Here is a 22,651-nt window from a genome sequence, read left to right on the forward strand (position 1 = left end):
TAGATAGATAGATAGATAGATAGATAGATAGATAGATAGATAGATAGATAGATAGATAGATGATGGATGGATGGATGGATGGATGGGTGGATGGATGATAGGATGATAGGATAAAGAGATATGATGGATAGAAATGATAAGGAGATAGAGATGAACAGAGAGATTCTTAGTGGAGAAAGTTCTGGCTTTGGCATCAGTCTTGGGTTCAAAAAATAGCATTAAAACTCATTAGCTTTGTGGCTCCTGGGCAAGAGACTTAACCTCATTTTGCCTCTAACAACTCCCTAGGATTTTTCTACTAGGTGATAAATGGGTTTTGATCTACATTGGGAGTCTTCACACTAGGAGTTCTCCTTATTGCTGAAATCATGGGTCTTTGGTACATACTTATGTGCAGCTATAGATACAAACACACATGTGTGTATGTTGTATTGTATAAATAACAGCTAAGTGACACAGCAGATAGAGTGCCAGGCCTGGAGTCAGGAAGACTCATCTTCCTGAGTTCAAATCTGGTCTCAGACACCTACTAGCTGTGTGACCCTAATCACTCAACCCTGTTTGCCTCAGTTTTCTAATCTGCAAATGAGCTGGAGAAGGAAATGGCAAACCACTACAGTATCTTTGCCAAGAAAACTCCAAATGAGATCACAAAAAGTCTAACATGATTAAAAAAACAAAATGCCTAGCTAGGAGAGGGGTGGGCAATCTGTGGCCTTGAGTTCACAGGTTCCCCACCCCTGAGCTAGTGAATAATACATACATACATACATATACATACATGTTATATGTGTATATAATACTTTGGTGCCTATCAATGATATTTTTGTTCATTTTTTTATCTGACCTGTGATTTCAGTGATTGATGAGATTCTCTCTAACAGTGTCCATCCTTGACTATTCCACAACTCATGGTCTTTGTCTGGGATGCTGACTGAGAGGTTAAGTTACTTACTCATAGTCACATAGTCAGTTATGTGGCAAAGAAAGGACTCAAATTGAGACCACAATGATTTCAAATTTCTATATAAACTTGGGGCAGGTTGGTGATGTAGTGGATAAAGCACCGGCCCTAAACTCAGGAGGACATGAGTTCAAATCCAGCCTCAGACACTTACTAACTGTATTACCCTGGGCAAGTCACTTAATCCCGATTGTGGTCCCCCTCAAAAAACATTCTTTGTAAACTCCATCAAACTGCTTCTCATAATGATTGTTAAAATATTATAAATTAACATATTGCCTTTTACTCAATCAAAAAACATCACTTTGTTTTCCCATTGCCTTGTGCATTGCTAAAAACATATGCTCTGTGTTTTTAGAACAGATGGAAAAGAGCAGAAATACAGTATTTATTAGTTAGACTTCCCCTTGTTTGAAAAGAAACATGAAACATTGTAGGAAAATATATTTTTAAAATATTTTACTCTCAGAAGAAAATGAATATTTTAATTTAAAGAGTAGCACCCATCCCTGGTTTTGTCCTAGGAATGAAGAGAAACAGATACCACTTTACTTTTTTCTCCATGAATACCCCTTGAAGGACTGACTCTTATTTCCTTCACACATTGGAACGTTTGAGTAAGGCCAAACCCTGCCCACATGAAGGATCAACGTAAACTATATGAGAAGTTCAATTTGGTTGGTGAATTTGAGCATATCACACACATCCCACAGCCCACACAAAAGTTCTTCTGAGAATATTAGCCATCTTCATTGACAGAAAGCAACCCTTCTGTTACTCACGAACTACCAGGCCTTGGACTTGATTTCAGGATGGAAAATAAGCTTCAATCGTGCCATTCTCCAGCATTCCCCACCCTTTGACCATCCTGGCAGAAAAGAGGACCTCCTTTGCAGTTCATATGATAATACTTCCATGATTTCATTGAAGTTATCTCATAAAATATAATGATAAACAGAAGGGTCGCCCTTTTTCTAGTGGGAATATTTTCTAAAAAATAGTGTAATTTCCCCTGTGGTTTGTTGTACCATATGGCTTTCCCCCCTGAGTTAAGCTGGAATATTTTTAGAAAAATAACGATTGGTTTTGTTATCCTTTACTTTTAAATTCTTCCTTCATCTCGCCCCACACCCACCAAAATATAATACAACTTTTATCTGTAGAACATGACCTAAAACTAACAAAGGGGGCCATCCTGATGATGGTGGTGGGGTAATAGTCACGCTAACAAATTCCCTAGAACTGTCAAATGGTGTTAAATCAAAATGAAGGCTCCACTTCAGGAGCTGCTAAAATCAAACTTCTCAACTCTAATGGATTGAGTTATTTAGATAAAATTCTAAAACACGTGTATGTATGTGTGTGCATATATGTATACAAACATGCACATATATAGTGCATATACCAAGCATCATGTATATAATGTATATATGTATATATACTCTCTCTGTCTCTCTCTCTCTACCCCCCTCAACATGTATAGACATTTTAGTTACTTCATTTGCATGTCGTTTTATTGAAGATAATGAGATTGGTAGGAACACAATCTATTTTATATAGTCTGTACTAATTTCTCTTTAAAGGGTCAACATCAACCTTAGCATTTGTTGAATTGTTGACCTTCCTTGAAGAAATCTGATGAGTGTCTCTGTCTCTGTCTGTCTGTCTCTGTCTTTCTGTCTCTTTCTCTCTCTATATCCATGTATGTAAAAATAAATTTATACAAATACAAAAAATATATACATACATACATATATATACATATATATGTATATATAAACCTACATCTATCTAGCTATATGAGTTAGATTTTATATATATTTAAAGATTCTCAGCTCTCACAGCAAAAATGCTTCAGGGAGTTAGGAATTGTTCATTTAAGAGGAAAAAAAAACCTATGTGAACATACATATACAAAAGGCAAAACTTCTTTATTTTTTTTCTGTCAAATACCACACACCACTGATTTTCAGGGGTAACTTCAGAAATTCATGATGAATGTTGCAGAAAAAGAAAAGCTAGTCACTTTCCTCTGAATGATAGAACAATAAACAACACCACGATTTGATACTTTAGGTAAAATGGTTAATTAGCAAAGTCTAAGTCATAGCCTGATTGATCAGGATGTTGCAAATTAATCAGAAAGTACAGGTATTAGATTAGAGTGTAATATCAAATTCGGTCATTCCAAAATATTATTGTTCTACGTTCTTGTATTTGTTACCCAAGGCTTGTGATTCGTTTGTCTTTCAAGTGCTCTCTTTTGAGGACCTTTTGAAAGGATACCTTGTTAAATCATTTTGAGAAAGCCCTAGACATGAGCCCCACTTTAGCTTTGTTTAACAACTGTTCCCCCTAATTATTCCACAGCACTCGTGTCAAACTCAAATAGAAGTGGGTGCCACTAATCCGTACATGAAAATCCCTGTAGTCCACATGTTGCCTTAGTTTTCAAATATGATTTTGTATGCTTTATTTTATTTTAATGTATTTTCTTAAGTATTTTCTGATGACATTTTAATCTGGTTTGGACCTTATTCAAAACTGCTGTGGGCTGCATTGGCAGCCCTCTTTTGACCCCTCTGCTCCAGATCAAGAAAAATGAATCAGAGTAACAGATTACCTCTCTCCCCTTCGGGGTAAAGCACCAACTCACTTTCCAGTCTATGTGTTTCAAGGGATGGAGCCCCTGGTCAGAGGGGTCACTCCCTGGGTGAAGGATTACAGCTGATTGAAAAGGAAGTATTCTGGGCATGGAAGGAGAATGAGGCACAGTAACATATGGTTAGCCCAAGTAAGGCACCACAGAATGCTGAAAGACCTAGATGGACCTCTCCAGCAGACGTGCCCCACTGGAATATAATAATTAAAACAAAGGGCTTTGTAAGCCTTAAAACACTATAAAATATCATGTAACTCTCCTTATCCACACCACCAGCACCATCATCTTCATCATCTTCAGCAGCAGCAGTAGCGAAATCAAAGAGACTAAATTCACGTGAAAAACATATAGGAATGGCTTGCCTACCTTCTACTGAGAGAGATCATGGTAATCTAGTACTTGGACACCGGCTGAGCTTTTCACACATACTATTATCTCATTTGATCTTTATAATAACCATCAAAGTATTATTAAGCCAATGTTACTGCTGAGGAAATGGAAGCATTAGAGAGTGTGATGTGCCACAATAAGTGAGAGATTAGATCTGAATGCAAGTCTTCCTGATTTCAGGTAGAGTATTCTGTCTACAACAAAGCATCTACCCTCTGTAAATGCCTAAGGAATTGAAGAGAAGCCTTTAGTTTCAATTTGTCTTTTATTCTCATGAGTGGAGCCTGTTCGTGGTTTCATTCAAAAATTACATGCCAAAAATGGGATGAAAATATAACAAAAATATATTTCCTTTTTTATATCTTTCCATTTATAAACAATTCTCTCAGATATTTTTACAATTAATCCTCATAACAATCCAAGGGTGTTATTAAAGAAGATCTGAAACATGGAGAAATTACCTTATTGAGAATGAACAATGTTTAAGTTCACTTAACTAGCAAGTAGCAGAGATGAGATTAGGATAGTGTTCTTTCCCCCCTATATCACACTGCCACAAAGGTGAGCTTCTGAGTGATATAAACCACCCACCAGACATAGGAAATAGAGAGTTTGGACACAGATAAGTTTTTTTTTTTAAATTTTCCCCACTCAAATAGCTTAGGTGGCTTTTCCCCCCTAGGGTAAAATGAAAACTCTGCTTGCTAGTGAAAACTGAAAAATCTGGCTCCTACCTAACTTTCTAGACTTAGTTCATATATATATCCAAGGCACATTCTATATTTCAGCCAAAGGTTTCCAAATCTTGTGTCCAATCTCTGTGTCTCTGCATGGGCAATCAATCCCCTTTTCCCAGAAGGCACATCTCCTCAGCTTTACCTTTGTGTCCGACCTGTGGTCCTCTCATATTGATCTGATCAGTCATAGTTGGACACACTGTACCTTGACCCCAACGTAGTGCTATCATTTTGGTCCTCCTTGAAAACAAAACACAACAACCAAAACCTCTTAGAATAATTATCTTTCTTCAAGTCTCAAATCAGGAGCCACTTGTTATTCAGTCATATTTTTTAGTGCTTTCTCCCCACTCAAGTTATGTTGTAAATGTCATAACCTCACTACCCCAAAAAGGTGAACATCTTGAGCAAAAGGATTGCTTGATTTGCTTGTTTTTGTGTCCAGGTAGGTCCTGAATACCTCACATAAAGCTTTGGAATAGTTGTAATGAAATTGAATGATTTAAAAAAATTAAATTATAATGTTGTTTAGACTATATAATCAAATATGACTGTCCAATAAGAACTGCCTATCAGAATTTCCTTTAGCCAGTCTCCAGTATTTGGTGAGATCAATTAATCCCCACAACCAAGTGTGAGTTCACCTAAAGTATAATAAATTTTTTACTAGTCCTTCATTTTGACTACGGGAGTCTTTGTTCTTGTTAGATTCTATTTTCTAATCCATTCTTGTGACCTCTTCTACTTTAAGGGAAGTTTGTCACCTTTATATACATAATTATGATTTTTTAATTGTGTATTTCCCTCTATCGTATTTTTTTAATATGACTTTTGCAATTTTCTCCTACACCATCCTCTAGAAAGAAGATGGTTGTGGGAAAAAGTATTCAATGCCAAAGTTCTATACCAAATGCAATCTGCTTCCAAACCATTGCTCCTGTCCCCTCTAAAATAATTGCCCATGACATATTTTCAGCTTTTCTTTCTATCCTTTAAATGCCCTTTAAAATGGCCCTCTAAAGATAAGTTTATTTTGCTTATGACCTCACCTCCATGAACCTGCCCTTTCTCTTCATTCTCCCCTCCCCCTACCTGTCCCCACCTGTTTCCCTGTTGAGCTGAATGATTAAAAAAAATCCCTGTGTGTATATTCAATCATTCTTTGTCTGGTTCAGATGAAAATGAGTTTATATGATGCTTGTTCCACCATTCTTCATGTTTGCATGTAATAACAATAATAATGATCAGAACTTTTATATAGTCCTTCAATGTTTGCAGAGTACTTTACATAAATTAACTTAATGTCTCCTTACAACAATCCTGTGAGGTAAGTGTTAATATTATCCTCATTTTACACATAAGGAAAACAAAGTAGACAGAGGTTGGAATTTGCCCAGTATCATACCATGAGTTAGTGTCTGAGGAAGGATTCAAACTCAGGTGTTCCTGATTCCAAGTTCTGTACTCTCCTATCTGGCCTTAGATACTTACTAGCTGTTTGACCCTGGACAAGTCACTTAACCCTGTTTACCTCAGTTTCCTCATACATAAAATGAACTGAAGAAGGAAATGTCAAATCACTCCAGTATCTTTGCCAAGAAAGCCCCAAGTATGTTCATGAAGAGTCAGACATGATTGAAAACTGATTGAACAGCAACAATAATCAGCTTTGTTTTTTTTTTTTTTAATCAGGAATGTTTAAAAAGTCTCTTTTCATTAAAGGTGATAAGGTGATTTTTTTTTCTAAATATGGTCTAGGGCAAACTATTCTTTATTGCAATCCTTTATATTTTGCCATTTAGTATATAATATTCTAATATTCCCTCTTCTTTAAGTAATAGTCATAAGGTGTTAGGAATCTTGACTGGAGCTGTTTCCTACTTGATTTGACTTGATTTAAAAAATGCCTGGAACCTCTAAATTTCTGGGAGGTTTTATTGTGTGGTTTCTTTCAGAAGGGGACCAATGAATGAATTCTTCAGATTTTCACTTTGCCTTCAGGTTCTAATAGGTGAGGAGGGTTTTCATTCAGATCTCCAAATTTTTTTTTTTGGTGGGGGAAGGAGTAGATTATGATCTTTTGATAGGTGGATGATTCTTAGATAATTTACCTATCACAGAGAACATTTTTTAGTCACTTACTAAGTAACAAGTATTGAAAATTCAAATACAAGCAAACAAGCCTATCACTACCATCAGGGGACTAACATTCCAACAGTGAAGACAACACATAAATGGGAGACGGAAAAGTGGAGATATTATACCTGTAAGGAGGCATGCATATGATTAAAGAAGTGAATGATTCCAGGAAATGGATGGAAGTAGGATAAGATAAGCATGGCTGAAGTCATTCATGAAATGATGATCAGGGATAGGGACTCAATGTTAAGAGAAGTTGACACTGCAAAGGTATTCTCAAGGTAAGAAGGCTGTTTGTAATGAGGTAGAGAAGTATAGAGAATGAATGAAGCTAGAAGTGAAGTAGGATGCCTGGAATTCTTCACAAAATGGTGGTAGAGGCTAAGGACTCACTAATTAAAGGAATAGAAATATTAAATCTTTTCTTCAATATTTCCCTAGAAACTACTTCAGACTCATTTTTTTTTCTGATGCAGGCTGAATTTTATTAAAGAGCTTTGAGCTCAATTCCAGCAACAACTTTTTTTCTCTAATTATGCAGCTTTTTATGGTCGGTTTCTATATTTTCATGAAAAATACTTACTATATGATTTTTCACTTTACATAATGATTTTAGAACATAATGTCTGAGCAAGATGTGAATCCACAATCTGTTCTTGAATCCACAATCTGTTCTTGAAAAAGTCATTTTGGCTCTATTTGGTCATCTCTTCTTATGCTAGATATTCCCTAGCCATCTCTTTAATAATGTTCTAGAATCCTGACAAAATTGAAGTCAAGCACATATATCTCCATTTTACTTCTACTTCCTTTCTTTTTGTTGAAAATCTGAGCACTAACTCTTATTTCATGTAATATGTCCCCTACTCACCACAATCTTTCACATTTCACTGAAATTGGCTCATCAGAAAAGACTGAAGAATTCACTGTGTTAAAAAAAAATAGGAATATCACTAAGTTGATAAACCCCAAACAAGCCCAAAAGTGGGAATTTTAAAAAATAAAAAGAAACATAAAAATGAAATAAAAATACTATTTAGCAGATTAAGGAAAAATATATTTTAAAGAGAAAAAATAGTACATCCTTAGTAAATTTGAATTCTTAAAAAAGTTAATACTAAAAATGTAACAAAGAAAGAATCACAAAATTGAAAGACTCCTTGGAGGTCATCTAATTTAGTCAATATCTGAACAAGAATTCATTTACACCATTCCTGACAATTGATCATTGAGCTTTTGATTGGGGAACTTCTGTAAAGAATAACTAATTACATCCCAAAGCAAGAGATCCCAATTTTGTATAGCCTTTATTTATAGGAAGTTATATTGTAAATCAAATCTACTCTTGCTACTTTTCAACTACTATCAATAACTCCCAGTGAATGTTTAACTTCTTTCAAGAACTTGGCTTCCTTGAACAACTTTTTAAAAAATCTTGAATACCTTTAAAATGTTTTTGCAATCAGCATTTGTACCTTCTTTTTGTATTTGGCCAGGCCAAGCCACTATTCTTTAAGTCATCTATGTGTCATTGTCAATTTTTCAGCGTAACTGGAGACTTTTATCAGGGGAAGGCCACTGAGACATTCCAATTGTCTTCAATGATGAAGATAGATTACTATAGAAATGTTGGACAATTTATTTTATCCCTAGTCTCTTTATTTTTCTCCTTACTGGTTCATCTATAAACATTCTAGAGTGTCGTGGTATAGATGTGTCTCCCACCAAACTTTTGGAAGATCTATTTTTCCCTTTACTAATGTTTATCCATTTGCAAAATGACCATAATCTTCTGTATTTCTCCTTGATAATGTTTTACTAAGGAGTTTATTGCTTTCCTTTTTTAGCATATCCCTCCACTTGGTAAAGAGATTGAGTCTTAAACTCAATGAGATAATTTCTGGACTTTTTTTGGTCTGCTATCTCCATAGCAGATGTGAGGTATCAGCCAAACCTTTCTAAGAAATAATGTATGAGAGTGATGCAAGAAAATCATGAAAAATGAGTCAACAGCTTGCTAAAGGAGACCCCAAAAATACTGAAGAAAATAGCAACTTGAAAAAATAGATTAATCCAAAAGAAGTAAAAAAAAAAAAGCCAAAGAGAAGAAGAATGCTTTAAAAAGCAAAAAGGGGAGGGGGGGGCAGAGCCAAAATGGCAGAGTAAAAGCAGTGACTTGCTTGAGCTCTCTCCCAAACCCTTCCAAATACCTGTAAAAAATGGCTCTAAACAAATTTTAGAGCAGCAGAACACACAAAAAAACAGAGTGAAACAAATTTCCAGCCCAAAACAACCAGAATGGTTGATTGAAAAGGTCTGTTGTGCCAGACTGGGAGGCAAGCACAGTTCAGCGTGGTCCACATCAGCAAAGATCAGGACTCAGCAAACCTAGAGCAGTCCTCAGAGGATTGAATCCAGGGGAACTGTGGCAGTTTCCAGAATGCTCAACCCACAAATGCCAAAGACAACTTAAAAGGTCAGTAGGGAAGATATGTTGGACCTGGGTCAGAGAGGAGTTCAGTAAGGCCCCAGTCCCAGCACAGCCATGGAGTGGCAGCTGCTTTGAGATCTATTGGCCTACAGACAGAGGGGGGATCAAGCAGCTGATCAGAAAGGGATTGCAGGGATCTCTTTGCTGTCCCTAAGCCAGAATTCTCTTGCTTTGCCTGGGCTTGGATCTGGGTCACAGTTCTGGGTGGTGGACCTGGGACGAGGAGGAGCGTTGACGTGGTGGAGCTTGTGGTGGCAGTGGAGAGGGAATCCCCCTCACAGTTCCGAGGCAGAAAAGAGTACTTGTGGTCACTCATAGACAAGAGCACAGGCCAGGAAAGAAGTAAACACCTTGACTTTGATCATACCACCTTGAAAGAACTGAAAACTTACAGGTTTCTAGAAAACAGCTGCACAAAATCCCTGAAGCTTGGGACAATACATTCTCCACACTGGCAGCAGACCCCTACCTTAACAAAGAGTTTAAAACTCAAGTAATTGGCTGGGATCATGAACAAACAGCACAAAAAAAAGACAGACTATAGAATATTATTTGGTGATAAAGAAGATCAAAACACAACCAGAAGAAGACAACAAAGTCAAAGCTCCTACATCCAAAGCCTAGAAGAAAAATATGAATCAGTCCCAGGCCAAGGAAGAGCTCAAAAAGGATTTTGAGAAGCAAGTAGGAGAAGTAGAGGGAAAACTGGGAAGAGAAAAGAAAGTGATGCAAGAAAATCATGAAAAAACAAGTCAACAGTTTGCAAAAAAATACTGCAGAAAATAACACCTTAAAAAATAGCCTAATCAAAATGGGAAAAGAGGTCCAAAAAGCCAATGAGGAGAAGAATGTCTTAAAAAACAGAATTGGCCAAATGGAAAAGGAAATCCAAAAGCTTACTGAAGAAAATACTTCCTTAAAAATTAGAATGGAGCAAATTGAAATTAATGACTTTATGAGAAATCAAGAAATTGTAAAACAAAACCAAATGAACGAAAAAGTAGAACATAATGTGAAATATCTCATTGGAAAAATAATTGACCTGGAAAATAGATTCAGGAGAGATCATTTAAAAATTATTGGACTATCTGCAAATCATGATAAAAAAGAGCCTAGACATCATCTTTCAAGAAATTATCAAGGAAAACTGCCCTGATATTCTAGAAGCAGAGGGTAAAATAGAAATGGAAAGAATCCACCAATCACCTCCTGAAAGAGATCCCCAAAGGAAAACCCCTAGGAATATTATAGTCAAATTCCAGAGTTCCCAGATCAAGGAGAAAATATTGCAAGCAGCCAGAAAGAAACAATTCAAGTAGTGTGGAAACACAATCAGAATAACATAAGATTTACCAGCTTCTACATTAAGGGACCAGAGGGCTTGGAATATGATATCCCAGAGGGCAAAGGAGATAGGATTACAACCAAGAATCACCTACCCAGCAAAACTGAGTATAATGCTTCAGGGCAAAAAAATGGACATACAATGAAATAGAGGAGTTTCAAGCATTCTTGATAAAAAGACCAGAGCTGAATAGAAAATTTGACTTTCACATGCAAGACTCAAGAGAAGTATGAAAAGGTAAACAGGAAAGAGAAATCATAAGGGTCTTATTAAAGTTGAACTGTTTATATTCCTACATGGAAAGATGATATTTGTAACTCATGAGACCATTGTCAGTATTAGAGTAGTTGAGGGGAATATACTGTACTGGGAGAAGGAGAAAGGGAAAGGTAGAATGGGGTGAATTATGCCACATAAAAGAGGCAAGAAAAAGCTTTTACAATGAAGGGGAAGAGGGGGGAGGTGAGAGGGAATGACTGAATCTTACTGTCATTGGATTTGGCTTAAGGAGGGAATAACATACATACTCAATAGGGTATGGAAATCTATCTTACCCTATAGGAAAAAAAAGGGAAAGGGATAAGGGGGGGGATGATAGAAGGGAGGGCTGATTAGGGGAGGGGGTAATCAGAAGCAAACACTTTTGAGGAGGGACAGTGTCAAAGGAGAGAATAGAATAAACATGGCGTGGGGTAGGATGGGGGGAAATGTAGTTAGTCTTTCATAACATGATATTATGGAAGTGTTTTGCATGACTACACATGTATAACCTATATCAAATTGCTTGCCTTCTCAATGAGAGTGGGTGGGGAGGAAGAAAGGGAGAGAATTTGGAACTCAACATTTTAAAAACAAATGTTAAAAAATTATTTTTACATGCAACTGGGAAATAAGATATATAGGCAACGGGGTATAGAAATCTATCCTGCCCTATAGGAAAATAGAAGTAGAAGGGGAAAGAGAAGGGGCATAGTGGTAGAAGGGAAGGCAGATTGCGAGAAGGGGTGATCAAAATGCACACTGTCTTGGGGTGGGTCTAGGAGAGACATGGGGAGAGAATTTGGAACTCAAAATCTTGTGGAAGTGAATGTTGAAAACTAAAAATAAATTAATTAATAAAAAAAATTTAAAAAGAATGTACAAGTCAGTGTCTCCATTGTCCCATTTTTCAGTTGACTTTAAATAAGACAATGATGTTGCTATAATTGTGTGATGTCTCTTTTTTTCTTATCTGCTATTTTTTCCTGATCCTTATTTACTTTTACTCTAACACATCAATTCTCTTAGAGTACAAATAGAATGAATTCTGAAATGTCTACCACATGAGTAACTAGTCATTTTTTTCTGTTAATATATATGTTTTATTGTGTGTGTGAGAGAGCGTATAATAGGACTGATCTAGTAATGTGAGGACAAAGATACGACCTATCTATCATGGATATTCCTCATTATTCAAGTTTCTTGCCCTTTAGCTAAAGTAGAGAAAGAAACAATGACTCTCTAAACATCTTAAAAAATCCCAATGACATTTATCCAAAAATATAATACAAGTGTCTAAATTTAGGGAATAAGCCAAGAAGGGCCTGTGTGAGTGCTTTCAGGAGACAGACACTTTTCATCCAAGTGACAGACACTATCTTCTTAGGTAGAAATCTAACTGTTACCTTCATTTATATTTTTCATCAATTTTTTTTTTTAAATCTAATTATCCCGTGGTCTTTTGGGAAGAAATAGTCTGTTAATAGTGCCATACTCAAATCCAGGGTCACCTTTGTATCGTGATAGGGCTCTGTCTGACTCAAGATTTTTAAGAGAGGTTAATCAAACTTTAACAAAAGAAATTTTAAAAGGTTAAAACAACAACAACAATCTTCTCATAATTCCACTTGAGACCTCTTTCCCCTTTTCCTATTTTTTCTATGAGACAGCAATCAGAAAATTGGAATTCTTAATAATGACATAATATGTGACCACTATAAACTGCTCAGCCTTTCTGTATCTCTGTGTCTTTACATTTGAAGAAGAGAGTAATATTTACCCTTCTACCTCACAGGACCACTATGATGATTAAAAAAAATAGGATGAAAATATCAAGCCAATAGAGGATATTGTAATCATTTCTGTATAGCTGCAGGCATATATTAAGGGTGTAACTATATACATAGTACACAAATGTACCTAAAGAGACACTTTCTCCAAATTATGCCTACTGGAAATTTTCAGTGAAGCTATGGGTTTAACTTGTCTATACTATAGTCATTTATTAATCAGATTTATTGATTATTACTATTTTCTAATTAATAGAATGAGCTAGAGTAACACTAGAAGCTGTAGTCAGAATAATATTAATATTGTTACATGAACGTAGGAATTGATTCAATCTTATTTTCCCTAAAATTATTAATTCTCATAGAGCCTGTAGGTCTATAAAGCAGTAGGATATATTCAAGACTGCTACTTGATTCTCATTAAGTCTGCTGCCAAATAACTTTTGAGCTCTTGCAGGTTATTTTGTTTTAACCTGGCCGTTTGAACTACACATGATGATCAGATTTTGAAATCTCCTACATGGCTTCAAATATTGAGGCCAGGTCTATTGATTCCAGATTCCAATGATTGTCTTTCCACTACAGACTTCTTTCTGACTCACTCGAAGTTAGTTAATAGTATCCTCATACTTCCAGGGGCAAAGCCAATGTAGCAGAGTAGAGAAAATACTCAGTAGAGCTCTACCAATATTCCCCTCCAAACAATTTTAAAGTAACACCTCAAATCAAATTCTGCTGTGGCAGAGCCAACGAAAGGTCAGAGTCGGACATTCTTCCAGCCCGAGACAACTTGTTTGTTGTTCCATTGTTTTGGTTGTGTCTTACTTTTTGTGACCCCATTTGGGTTGTTCTTGGCAAAGATTCTAGAGTGGTTTGTCATTTCCTTCTCCAAGACAACTTAGGAGATCTGAAAGAGAAAGCTACAACATGGGGTGGAGACTAACCTCTAGCTCATGTAGATAAGCACCAGTGGAGGGACTAGATTGTGGCACAAGAAGCAGCAGTACCTTTAAGAGCTCTCAAGGCCAGGGAAAATAAAGGGACCATCAGAAAGAGATTACTCGGGACCATCGTGCTAGGACTAAATGAAGGAACAGATGCTAGTTGGCAAATCTACTGCCCACTTTTGAGTCTTAGTTCAAGGATGGAGAGGACCTCTATCAGTCAAGAGAAAGTAGAGGACCTGAAATGCCATATTGCTTTTGGTCACAATGGCTCAGGGATGATGAGAAACAGTGTATTTTTTGGTCCTAAGGGAGCAGTATCAATTGTAATCCCAAAGGATCAGGGGCCTTTCCTGGGTAAGGAGCAGAGTGCAGATCAGTATAACAGTAATCACACCTCCTCCCAGATCACACCATGTTGGAAGCACCACAACCTTCCAAAGTAACAGAACTAGCTCTGAAAACAGAAACGCAAAAGTATCTAATGCTTGCTAAGTCAGTGCCCTCCCCCATCCCCCATGCCAAGAATAGAGATAAACTTTAGCATAGAGTTCTAAATCAATAAATAGTGTGGGGAAATTAGCAAACAACAACAACAACAACAAAAAGAACCTGATCATAAAATGTTGCTATAGTGAAAGGAAAGATCAAGAGAAAAACTCAGAAGAAGACAGTGAAATAAAAACAGCTATAAGCAAAGCCTCAAAAGAAGAAAAAAATTGTTGCACTACACATAATCTCAATAAAAATTCTTGGGAGAGCTAAAAATTATTTTCATAATCAAATTGGTAAAGGGAATATTAGGTAGAAGAATAAGAGTCCTCTTTGAGAACAAAAGACAATTATCTGTGAGTAATGGTAGCTGCTGTTTGGGGACCCTATCTGACAGTTCAAGTTGCAGAATGCTTCATTTTTTTTCTTCTCCTCCTCCTTCTTCTTCCCTCACCACATGTGGTCCCTCTCTTCACTTGATGTATCTGACCCTTACATGTGGATGTTCTGTCCAAAAGAATATAACTTTTGGTTGCTTATATTTCATAAGATATCTTGAGGTTTGGAGGCTAGATTGTTTTTAAATTTTCTATTTATTTTTTGTTTACTTTATTATTTTTTTTAAAGCTAGGTCAATTTACTCTTTGTTCTACACAGGTTTACTTATGATTTCTTGAACTACAGGTCTGACCAGACTTCAAAAAAAAATATTGTGATTCAAATGGAGTTACTTGACTATGCCTTTAAACCCAAATCATGCTGGATTTCTTTGAACAGCCACTTATAGGCCCTTGCCAAGTCTCTGCTGCTCATTGTTTGGGTTTTGATGGCTTAGAGTGAGTGTAAATAGCAATTGTTTATTCTTCTGACCAGAAACTCTAAGGGTCCTCCCCTCCCAGATTGATAGGTTTGTGATGGTAAACTAGGTTATTTTTGCCTCAATTCTTACCTAGTCCCTAGTCATTGAATGGGCATTCCCTCAGACAAACTGAAATCTGGGAAAGACCTTAACTTAAAAAGGCCAAGATTGCCCACTGTATGCTGGAACATTGCCAGTCATCTTGACTTTAGTCTTGCCATTGGACTCCAATAACACTGGAGCAGAGAGTGAGGCTGATGACTGCACAATTCTGCCTCACTTAAATCAATTCATAGGAAAGTCAAGACATCACCTTCATGATGTCATTTTCCCTCTTTAATAAGAAAGAATAAACAACAACAATGACAACAATAGGGAAAGGAATGAAAGCAAAAGAAAATTATGAAAAGACAACAGCTTGGTTAAAAAAAGGCACTAAAAATACTAAAGAAAATAATACCTCAATAAAACAGAATTGGTCAAGTGGGAAAAGAACTACAAAAAATACAGTGATGGAAATAACTCTTTAAAAAGCACAATTAGCCAAATGTAAAAATAAGTTTAAAAAAAGCTCACTAAAGGAAATAACTCTTAAAACATCGGAATTGGGAAAGGAAATGATGACAGTACGAGACATCAAGAAAAAATGAAACAAAGTTAAAAAAATTTAAAAATAAAAGAATATGTGAGAAATATCATTAGAAAAACAACTGACTTAGAAATTAGATTGAGGAGAGGTATCTTAAAAAGTATAAGATACTGAAAAGTCATTATCAATGAAAGAGCCTAGACAAGCTATTTCAAGAAATTACCTTGGAAAACTGCCCTGATATCCTAGAACCATAGGATAAAATAAAAATTGAAAGAATCCATCAATCACAACCTGAAAGAGATTCCAAAATGAAAACTCCCATGACTATTATAGCCAATTTCCAGTGCTCCCTGGTCAAAGGGAAAATATTGTGAGCAGCTAGAGAGAAACCATTCAAATACCATCGAGCCATAGTCAAGATCACAGAAGATTTAGCAGTCACCATTTTAAAGGAGCAGAGGGCTTGGAATATGATATCCCAGAAGGCAAAAGGGCCAATATTTCATCCAAGAATAACCTACCCAAAAAAAAAACTGAGTATAATCCTTCAAAGGGAAAATGAATATTTTAATGAAAAAGAGGACATTCAAGGATTTCTAATGGAAAGAGCAGAACTGAATAGAAAATTTGATTTTCAAATACATGACTCAAGACAAGCATAAAAAGGTAAACATGAAATCATAAGGGAATCAAGATTAAATGGTTTACTTTTCTATATGGAAAGATGATACATGTAACTTCAAATAACTTTATCATTGTTAGGACAATTAGGAGTCTATATAAAAAGAGGGTGTTCTAGTGACTAAATTATATTGTGATGTTAAAAAAAATGGATAGGTGAGAAAGAGGGATGCCCTGGGAGAAGAGGGAAAGGAGGGCAAATAAAAGAAGGCAGTGGTTGGATGCAAACAGACTTCACAGGAGGTACAGGAGAGAGAGAGAGAGAGAGAGAGAGAGACAGAGAGAGAGAGAGAGAGAGACAGAGAGAGAGACAGAGAGACAGAGAGAGAGAGAGAGAGAGACAGAGAGAGAGAGAGAGACAGAGAGAGAAGGACAAACAGAAGAAAATAAGATGGAGTGAAATGCACAGTTAGCAATCATAACTTTGAATGTGAATGAGATGAACTTACCCATAAAACAGAACTGGATAACAAAATCAATTAGAAACCAGAATTCAGCAAAATGTTGTTTACAAGAAACATATTCAAAACAGAGAGAAATACACAGAGTTAAAATAAAGGGCTGAACACAACATATTATGGTTAAGCTGAAGTGAAAAAGGCAGAGGAAGCAATCATGATCTCAGAGAAAGCAAAAGAAAAAAAATACTCCTATTTAAAGTGATAAGCATGGAAACTACATCTCACTAAAAAGAACCATAGAAAATAAAATTATATCAATGTAAAACATATATACACCAAATGGCATAGAATCAAAATTCTTAAAGTTAAGTGAATTACAAGAGGAAATATACAGTAAAACTCTACTAGTGTGATACCTCAACTTTTCCCCTTAGAACTAGATAAATTTAACCACAAAATAAATAAGAAGTCAAAAAGATAAATGAAGTCTTAGAAAATTTAGATATGATAGACTGCTTGAGAAAACTGAATAGGAATACAAAGGAGGACACCATTTTCTCAGCCTTACTTGGCACCTTCACAAAAATTGTCTATGTACTAGGGCACAAAAACCACAATAAATGCAAAAAAGCAGAAATATTGCATTTACCCTTTTCAGAACATAACACAATAAAAATTAAATTAATACAGAGCTATGGAAGCATAAATATGAAATTAAATGAAAACTAAATAATCTCACTCTAAAGAATTAGTGGGTCAAAGAACAAGCCATAGGAGCAATCAAGAATTTCAATAAAGAGAATGAAAACAATGAGACAACTTTTCAAAATTTGTGATTCAACCAAATAATACTTAGAAGAAAATTTATATCTCTAAATACATATAACACTAAAAGAAAGAATTGATCAATGAATTAGGCATGCAACTAAAAGAACTAGAAAAATAATGAAGTAAAAATCCACAATTAAACACCAAATTGGAAATCCTGAAAGTTAAACATAAGGTTAAAAAAATTGAAAGTGTACACACATACATACATATATATATATATATACATACATATATGAACTAAAAATTAATGAGTAGCTGGTTTTGTAGGAAAAAAAACAAAATAGATATACCAGTGTTTAATTTTACTTTAAAAAAATAAGAGAACCAAATTACAAATATCAAAAACGAAAAGAGCAAACCACAATCAATGAAGATGAAATTAAAACGGTAGGAGTTATATTGCTAATAAAACTGATAATCTAAGTGAAATGGAACAATATTTACAAATATATAAACTATCCAGATTAACAGAAGAATAAATGGAATACTTAAATAACACTATCTTAGAAAAATAAATTGAGCAAGTCATCAATGAGTTCCCTAAGAAAGATTTCCCAGGATCAGAATGAATTTGCAAGTAAATTCTACCAAACATTTAAGGAAAAAAAAAAAACTCCAATAATATATAAACTATTTTCAAAAAAGTAAAGAGGAATTCCCACCAAATTATTTTTATGATACAAATATGGTTCTGAGACCAAAATCAAGGATAGCCAAAACATAGAAAAAAGTATAAACCATTTTCCTTAAAAAATATCAATGCAAGAAAAAATTAAATAAAATAGTAGCAATTAGATTACAGGAGTATATCATCAAGATTGGGCACTATGACTAAGTGGAATTTATATCAGTAATGCAGGGTATCAGTAAAATCAATCATACTAGTAGTAAAAGCAATAAAAATGTGTGATTACATAAATACATACATAAAAATCATTTGACAAGATACAACACCCATTCCTATCAAAAGCACTAGAAAGCATAGAAATCACTGGAATCTTTCTTAGAATGACAAGTAATATCTGCCTAAAACCACGAACAAGCATTATCTGTAATGGGAACAAACTTGAAGCATTCCTAGTAAGATCAAGAATGAAGCAAGGATAACCATTATTATCACTATTATTCCAAATTATACCACAATTTTAGCTATAGCAATAAGACAAAAAAAAAAGAAATTAAAGGAATAAAAATTGACAATGAGGAAACAAAACTATTACTCTTTACAGATGATACAGTGGTTTACTAGACAACCATAGAGAGTCAAATAAAAAAACTAGTTAAATAATTAAGATTTTAGCAAAATTACAGGATATAAAGTAAACTAAATAAATCATCAGTATGTCTATATATTACCAACACAGACTAGCAGTAAGAGGGAGAAAGATAAATTCCATTTAAAATAACTGCAGACAATATAAAATACTTAGGAGTCTACCTGCCAAGATAAAATCAGGAACTTCATGAACACAATTACAAAATACTTTTCACACAAATAAAGACATCTAAACAACTGGAGAAATATTAATTGGTCATAGGTGGGCTAAGCCAATATGATAGAGATGATAATTCTACCTAAGTTAATTTACTTGTTTAGTTCCATATCAATCAAACTACCAAATAATTATCTTGTGGGCAAGAAAAAAATAATTTAAAAATAAATTTAAGAACACAAGGCCAAGAATATCAAGAGAATCATTGTTTTTTAAATGTGAAAGAAAGCAGCATATTAGTTTTAGATTTCAAATTATATTGGAAAGCAGTAATCATCAAGACAATCTGGTACTAAGAAATAGAATGATGGATCAGTGGAATAGGTCAGATACAAAATGCTTAGTAGTAAATGAACGTAGTAATCTAGTGTTTGAGAAACCCAAAGATTGAAGCTTTAAGGTAAGAACTCTCTCCATTTGAGCAAAATTTCTGGGAAAACTAGAAAGTAGTTTGGTAGAAACTAGGCATACACCAACATCTCACACCATATACCAATATAAGGTCAAAATTGATAAATGATTTAGATATATAGGGTGATACCATAAATAAATTAGGGCAACAAGAAAAAAAAAGTACCAGACATATCTCTGGATAAAGGAAGACTTTATGACCAAAGAAAAGATAGGAAGGATCAGGGAAGTAAATTAGATAATTCTGATTAAATGGAATAAAAATAAAACTTTTGCAGAAACAAAAAAAATGCAGCTAAAATTAAAAGGAAAACAGAAACCTGGGGGTGGGGATTTACAGCAAGTTCACCTGATAAAAGCCTCATTTCTCAAATATATAGTAAATTGAATCAAATTTATAAAAATAAGATCCATTCCCAAGTTGATAAATGATCAAAGGATACAAACAAGATGCTTTCAGAAGAAGTTAAAGCTATTAATAGTCACATAAAAAAATGCTCTAAATCATTACTGATCAGAAAAATGGAAATTAAAACAATTCTTGGATACCACTCATATCTATCAGATTAGCTAACATGATAGAAAAGGAAAATGGAAAATGTTGGAGGAGATGTGGGAAAAAATGGAACACTAATACATTGTTGGTGGAGTTGTTAATTAGTCCCACCATTCTGAAGAACAATTTGGAACTATGTCCAAAGTGCTATGAAATTGTGCATACCCTTTGACCTACCAATATCACTAATAGTTCTATATCCCAAAGAGATAAAAGAAAAATGAAAAGAACTTATCTGTAAAAAAAAAATTACAGCAGCACTTTTTTTGATGGCAATGAATTAGAAATTGAGGGAATGACCAGAAATTAGGGAATGACTGAACAAATTTTGCTATATGATTTTAATGGCATACTGTTTGCTATAAGAAATGAACAAGATGCTTTCACAAAAACCTGTAAGGACTTACATGAAATTATGCAAAGAAAAGTGAACAGAACCATGATAACATTGTATATAGTTAGAGCAATAATACAAGGTTTAACAACTGTGAAAGACTTAGCTACTCTGATCAAGACAGTGATTCAAGACAATAATAAGACAATAACATGAAGAAAAATGCTATCCAGTTCCAAAGAAAAAACTGATGAATTCTGGCAAATTGGTGCATACCCTTTCAACTTTCTTTATTTTTCTTTCTTTGTTGTCTATATTTTGTTTTGTTGTAACACAGCTAATACAGAAATGTTTTGCATGAGTTTAAATATATAATTAATATCAAATTGGTTGCCTTCCCAGCAGCTGAGGGAGCAAGATAATTTAGAACTTGAGAATTTAAAAATAATGTTAATATTATTTTTACCTGTAATTGGGAAATAATTATATATATATATATATGCTATTCTCAATATACAAAACTGACATGTATAATCGAAAGAATATAAGATTTAGCAGATTTGCAATTAGAAAGATCAGATTAGAAAATCTGCTCTATTACTAAGAATGTGTGTTAACTTAGCCATTCTAGTTGAAAGTTTTCTCATCTGTAAAATGAGATTGGACTAGATGAATTGAGTTAATGGAGAAGGTCCATAGATAAATTTCTGTGGCTCTATGAATTTGGATGGAAAAAAATTCATACTTATTTCAATACAAGTAGTTTACTTTGTAATCTTAAATATTTTATTTTATGCATTTAAAAGCATTATTCTGAGAAGCTGTCCATAGACTTCACCAGACTGCTGAAGGAATGCATGACACTGAAAAGATTAAGAACCAGTGGAATAGATTTTCTTAAAGGATGCTCCCAATTGTAGATACTATAATATGTTTTTGTTTGGGGACATATTCCAGACCTTTGAGTGTGTGTGTGTGTGTGTGTGTGTGTGTGTGAGACAGAGAGAGAGAGAGAGAGAGAGAGAAAGGAACTTGGTATCCCTCAGTTTGGAAGAATCAAGCTTCCATAAGGCGTAATCAGAAAACCAAATTATAGATTCCAAAGAGGGATAAGGATCCATTGATAATGGAATACAACAAAGGCACTCATGTGTCAGAACAATATATATTCACAAGTTTCCATCTACAGAAATCTAAGCTTTCATCTCTTAAAAATTAAATTTCTGAGTTTTCTTCTTGTCAAGATAACCTTGACAACATAAATTGGTACACTTTTTGTCTATTTTGATCCACTGCCAAATAGATTGAAACAACAGCACCAAGACAAGTGTGAAATTCCCTTTTATTCATCCTAATGGGCTGTTAAATTTGAAGTCTAATTATACATTCTAGCATTGTCAAGCATTGTTAAACACTTTGCTGTTAATTATTGCACTAGAAACCAGAAATGTGCAGTTAATGCACTGAGAACAGTTTAGGTTAATATGCAATTCTTTCCTTTCTTTCAAGGGAAATATTGCCATCGCAGAGACATTTATACCCTGCATAGGGACATTCATACTCCGTACAGTGGAAAAGTTCAGTCTCTGGTCCAGATAATAATTGAAGCATAGATGTTCACAGCTCTTTAAGATTCGCAGAATGCATCAATACATCATTTCATTTAATCTTCACCTGAACCCTGTAAAGTAAGAACTAAATATATTATTATGGGCATTTTGAGACTGAGGCAGAAAGGTCAAGTGACCTATCCAGGTTTAGTGAGTCAGTAAATTTATGAAACTGCATTCAGTTGAGGTTAGTGAATAATGTATTGGTCTTTGATAAAATAAACCAACATTTAGAATCTGCATTAGATACTTATTAGCAACGTGACTATAGGATCATCAGTTTCCTCTCACTAAAAAGACCAAAGTTCCCAAAGTTAATGTGAGTAAAGTCCATATGCAAAACACAACAAGTTATTTGAATGGGAAGTATTTATTTATTCTCACTCATTCTTGTTTAGAAGAAATATTCTGGAGAGTACATTAAAAGTATTTAATTTTCACTCAATATGCATCCATGTATGTGTGTATGTAGTGTATACACAATGCATTGTCTATATATACAATGCATATACAATGAATACATGCATGTTTATATGCATAATATACTATAGAGATAGATGACAGATAGATAGATAGATAGATAGATAGATAGATAGATAGATTAGATAGATAGATAGATAGATAGATAGATAGATAGATAGATAGATAGATAGATAGATAGATAGATAGAT

The sequence above is a fragment of the Vombatus ursinus genome, unplaced genomic scaffold, assembly GCF_900497805.2.
Source record: "Vombatus ursinus unplaced genomic scaffold, bare-nosed wombat genome assembly UNPS02014874.1, whole genome shotgun sequence".
NCBI lineage: Eukaryota > Metazoa > Chordata > Mammalia > Diprotodontia > Vombatidae > Vombatus > Vombatus ursinus.